Here is a 6,000-nt window from a genome sequence, read left to right on the forward strand (position 1 = left end):
GGCCTCTCGGACTGCCCAGCCTTTCTGGTGAATGTAAAATCTCTCTTGGGCGGTAAAATCTCCATTGTTATCTTAAATAGCCGGTTCCTATGTTGATTGTGTGATAAATATGTTCTTTTATAATACGTACATGGCTTGAACAGATCCAAGGCCAGGCAGGAGCCACTATAACCTGCCAACTCAGCCCCTTTAGACCAAGCCAGTAGCTTATTGGCTCAAGCTTGGCCCAACTAATATCTGGCTTAACATCTGCCAGATATCTATTGGGCAGATCTGAAAATCCAGTTGGGCAAGGGCTGAATCAATGTGTTGATGCAGCCTTGACCATCTCCATAAGCCCTCTGTATAACCTATTCATTGCCCCTGGGGCAAGAACAGATCAGCCCAATTTGGAAAAGGAGATTGATGGTCAAACAGGGCAGAGATCCACTCATTTGGTGACCTTTCCCTATGAGCAGATCTTACGGCTGAGGCTGACGTACACAAAGTGGTTCCTCCTCTACATTTGAGCTAGTGGTGACGTGCTGAAAACTGCCCCCGTGTTACCTCCTATTCACATAAATGACAGCCCGTATTAGGCAGAAAGGGTTATTTTAGGCACTACTCCTGGCTGCAATATACCAGGAGAAAGAAAACTCTCTATGCCATCTGCATTAACCTGGCCATAGTCCTGACCAATATCTAGCACAGTGGTCCCCAACTAGTGGCCTGTGAGCAACATGTTGCTCTCCAACCCCTTGGATATTGCTCCCATTGGCCTCAAAGCAGGTAATTGTTTTTGAATTCCTGGTTTGGAGGCAAGTTTTGGTTGCATAAAAACCAGGTGCATTGGCACAGTGATGCAGTCCTCTCCAATTGGGCCAGAATAGATTGACTGGCAGAGATGGGGCAAGGATAAGTTAGGAATACATGGCAAGGAGCCACAAAAGTGCCAAGTAAACCCCTTTACATCTCCCCTGAACTTACCGGGTTCAGTGACTTGTTCTGCTGAAGACAAGGTGCCAGTGTCCGACTGACCGACAGGGATACCAGGAAAACTCCCGGTGGACCCAGGTGTCAGTGAGTCTTCATGTTGCTAAACATTTGGCCTATTGCATGGCCATTCCCTATTTCTATGAGAACAAAAAGGCTAAATAGATGGAATAGTAGATTAAACTATTTAGAGAAAAGAGACTAGGAGAATAGAGGTTGAGTAAGCAGAGGAAGAAAAATAGTACTGAGAGTGGGACCTTGATCTAAGGTTTTTTGGTGGGCCCCTGGTCTAAGGTTTTTGGGTGGGCCCCTGGTCTAAGGTTTTTGGGTGGGCCCCTGGTCTAAGGTTTTTGGGTGGGCCCCTGGTCTAAGGTTTTTGGGTAGGCCACTGGTGTCCCAGTCCGACACTGCAAGGTGCTTTGATTCAGAGCCAAGTCAAATAGCCTGCCTGACTATGGAACTGTTCCTGTGCCTCCGGGCAGTGATGTAATACAGTGCACCCCTTTGCAGGAAGCACGCCCGTATCATAAAGTACCTGTCATAGAGGCAACATATATAGTAAACATGCATATAGTACATGACATTCCAACAGAGAATAAATATTTACACACAATTAGCCCATGATAGATCCCGTTGCTGTGCGTAGCACCAGAAGACAGGCAGGGGGAAACCACAGGTCTTTCATAGATCACAGGAGCACAGAACGAGACTTCTAATTACACATAGCAGACTGCTTAATTGCAATCAACGTTGGTAATTGGATCCTTGTGCGAGCAGAATGTTATCAGTCACTGCATGTGTCTAACACAGACTTATCATATGGCTCTGGGGTGCGGCGAGAAATTTTAATTAACAAGATTTACACCGTGGAAACACAATGAATCAAGAAGCATTATCACCACTGGCAAGCAATTAGTGTAAGGACAGGGGAGAAAGATTCCCAGAAACCTGTTGATAAACTGGAAACCAGGTTTTATTCTAATTTTACTAGTGGTGCTACTGCCTCCTTCCCTCTACTGAACTAAGCACGGCAGCAGTTGGCCATAAGGAGAGGACAAGAGCAGAAGAAGCAGTAAAGTCCTGCTAGATGAGTGCTACTAGAGCCTGTTGATAATAAAAAGCAACATGGCTGCTCCTCTAGAGTGCACACAATCAGCTATTCTATCACACTTAAAGGATAAGTAAACCGTTCAGTGTAAAAATAAAAACTGAATAAATAGATAGACTGTGCAAAATAAAGTACGTTTCTTATATAGTTAGTTAGCCAAAAATGTAATGTATAAAGGCTGGAGTGACTGGATGTCTAACATAATAGCCAGAACGCTACTTCCTGCTTTTCAGCTCTATAACTCTGAGTTAAGGTGGCCATACATGGAAAGATCCGCTCGTTTGGCGATGTCGCCAAACGAGCGGATCTCCCTCCGATATGCCCACCTTGAGGTGGGCAATATCGGGCAGATCCGATCGTGGGCCCTAGGGCCCAACGATCGGATCCTAGCATTCGGCAAACGGGCGGTCGGATCGCGGGACCGCATCAACGAACAGATGCGGCCGCGATCCGACGGGATTTTTAAACCCATCCGATCGAGATCTGGCCGACTTTCGGCCAGATCTCGATCGGGGAAGCCTGTCGGGGGCCCCCATACACGGGCCAATAAGCTGCCGACACAGTCTGTCGGTAGCTTTTATCGGCCCGTGTATGACCACCTTTAGACTTGACGTGATTTGAAGGGGGGCCACATGGTACATTTCTGTTCAGTGAGTTTGCAATTGATCCTCAGCATTCAGCTCAGATTCAAAAGCAACTCAAGTAGGGTTGCAACTTGGCTGGTATTTTACCAGCCTGGCCGGTAAAAATGATGGTTGATCCCAATGTTATTAATAGGGAAAAAAGATAAATGTTTTTTTCCAGAAAAGGTGGCAACCCTACCCTCAAGTCACTGATTGGTTACTCAGTGGAAGCCAAGAGAGCTGCAAAGCAGAAAGTAGTGTTCTGGCTATTATGTTACACACCCAGTCACTCCAGCCTTTATACATTACATTTTTGGCTAACTAACTATATTAGAAACATTTTTTATTTTACACAGCCTATCTATTTACCCAGTTTTTATTTTTATACTGAACAATTCCTTTAAAATAAGTGAATGTAAAATTGATGAGGTTGCAATTCTAAGCACGTTTGCAATAATGAAGGTAAATTCATTATTTATTTTATTTTTATTCCAAGATATTAAGGGATACATTTACTGTTAATATGAATGAATTTGGTGACAACAGCGCCACATGCTGGTCATTTTCTGACCAGTCTGACCAGCAAGTAGTCAAGGAAGAAGTTGTCAGGGGAAAGAAAGAGGCTGCTCTGAGTAGCCCATAACAGCAAATCAGCCATTTGGTGGTTTTCGGGGTGCTATGCAAAGGGACTGCACCATGGGCTTTTAGATAAAGCTCCTGCAAACTGCCACTAGTTATAGAGGTGAAGGCCTGGGATTCAAAACAGACCCTGACATTTCAACCCCCAGCCGAATCAATAGCAACTTTCCATGGCATCTTACAGCATCCCCTCTGGCATCTACAGATTGTCAGTCTGGGCCTGCAGAGGTGTCAAATGTGTACTCCCTTCAAAAATTTTACATGATCTATCCCAGTCTTCCCCGCCAAGATCTTTCCAAGTCTTGTTCACCCTCCCCTCCAGGTGAAGGAGCTTCATGGAAGGGTCCAGAGGGTGATGTTGAGCGGAACCTGGGAAGCTTCCTAGCTACTAGTAAATTAACTGATCTATCCAGAGTCAGTTTTTATCCCCCAGTGAAGTGGATTGTTGTAAACGTTAATTTGAACAAATAATGTATGTTGCCCTCAACTAATGACTTTGACCCCCTGTGTCAGTTCTGCAGCAAAGAAACCTTGATAGCACTGCAATGGCCATGGGTACCCAGTATCTCTATCCTCCTGGACTCTATCAAGTTCATTCATTTTAATCTGATTTCTTGGGCAGCAAGCCGACTAATTAGATCACATGCAATCTGACCATGCACTTGGATGACCAGATTACCACGATCCAATCAGCTGGCCCTCTCAGGTCAAGCGAATAGAGGGCTGAGGAATTAGAAGGGAGGCGTGCCTCTATTACCACTTTCATTGGAATTTCATATTCAGGATTCCTTGTCACAAAACTTAAATATTTTCAGCCAAACTTGACCAAATGGCAATCAATGAACTGACCACCAGCCATGGCAAAAATACATTGGGCATTGCATAGGTAGAGACTATAATGCTCTATAATTAGACCTCTCCAATAAAAAGCCTTCTTCCTGAAGCCTCCCCAAACAAAAAGTTTACCCTTCTGCTATTAGTCAGGATCATCTCCCCAACTGAAATTTGTACAAATATCAATTTTGTATGATTTTAGCAGTACAGGTATGGGATCCCTTATCCAGAAACCCATTATCCAGAAAGGCTGTCCCCCATAGACTCCATTTTATCCAAATAATCCAAATTTTTAAAAATTATTTCCGTTTTCTCTATAATAATAAAACAGTACCTTGTACTTGATCCCAACTATGATATAATTAATCCATATTGGAAGCAAAAAACAGCCTATTGGGTTTATTGAATGTTTACATGATTTTCTTGTAAAATTAAGGAATGAAGATCAAAATGATGGAAAGAACCGTTATCTGGAAAGCCTCAGGTCCAGAGCATTCTGGATAACAGGTCCCATACCTGTACATCTATACATCTTCCAATGGTTCCAAGTTTCAAGTGACAGTACTGCAACACAAGTCATAAAACAAACAGGGCTTTGTTAGAAAATGGGTGGGTGTGCACTGGCTAGCTATGGTTGGGGTGGAACAGGGGTGAGGTCTACAACCATTGTCCCTCATATGAGAATACAAATATTAAAAGGTCAGTGATTACCCTGGTGTAAACAAGAAACTGATTTGTGCCCAAGTCAGCAGTAATGTCCAAATTCCAAATAGGACGGCCAAGTTATCTAAGGGTGGTGGCAGATGGGGAGATTAGTCGCCCAGTGACAAATCTCCTCTACTGTCGGCGACTAATCTCCCCGCATTGCCTTCCTGCCGGCAAGAATACAAATCGCTGGCAGGACCGCTTCAGATTTCCGAAGTTGCCTCTTCGGAAATCCAAATCGATCCCACTGGCGATTCATATTGTTACCGGCGGGAAGACAGTGCGGGGAGATTATTTGCCCGCAGTAGATAAGATTTGTCACTGAGCGACTAATCTCCCTGTCTGACACCTCCCTACCAAGGAGAAAAAATGTTCAGTTTAGTGAGAACTCTATTAACCACTTAGTATCTCAAAAACTACAGGTACGGCAGCTAAGTACAAGGTCTAGTCTTATGTTTACTTCTACTGGGCCATAACGGGGTATCAATTTCCATCTCCAGCCAAAGGCACACCCACTTGAATTCCCTTCAACCTCTTGTCTTACATTTAAAGCCTTGTTGTCTCCAACCAACACGCCGCCTCCTGCTTTTGTGGCTCAGTATTTCCTCCGTTTAGCCAACACATCCCTGCACTTCCTACTTGGCCCCAACCCTGTGTTGCAATGACATCTGACAAGCCGAGGAGACATGTTCGGCATACCTTCAGCCCAGATTATTTTCATAGCTACAAGTTCCAGCTCGGCTGACTGCAGCCTAATTACAGGGGAATTTTTTTTTTGCAATATCAACTGCAAAACTCTTTTATTTGTTCAAACAAAAGTCAAGGGAAGACGTTACTGGGGTGGAGGAATCTGGGAATGCTTACTGACACGGATGAGGCCACAGACAGAAGAGATGAAAACAAATGGCAAGTTAGAACGGGGACTGGATCAAGTTTAGTGGTGACAGTTACAAAGCTGGTAATTGATGAGTCTGGACTTTCCCTGTTTCTAACATGAAATGGAAGCCTTTCTTACCGGCACATCCCAATAGTGGTCTTCTTGTAGTACAGATACAATGGAAGATGCCACTGCGAGCTGTAGTACAGTATTAAAGAGGATCTAAACCCAAACAATTAATT

At 44.1% G+C, this 6,000-nt stretch overlaps 1 pseudogene; it reads right to left on the bottom strand.

Annotated features, from left to right (window-relative positions):
- LOC108714941 overlaps nt 1-5,488 on the bottom strand; it is a 42,701-nt pseudogene extending 37,213 nt beyond the window's left edge.
- Between the last annotated feature and the right edge of the window lie 512 nt (nt 5,489-6,000).

Source organism: Xenopus laevis, chromosome 4S (assembly GCF_017654675.1).
Source record: "Xenopus laevis strain J_2021 chromosome 4S, Xenopus_laevis_v10.1, whole genome shotgun sequence".
Lineage (NCBI taxonomy): Eukaryota > Metazoa > Chordata > Amphibia > Anura > Pipidae > Xenopus > Xenopus laevis.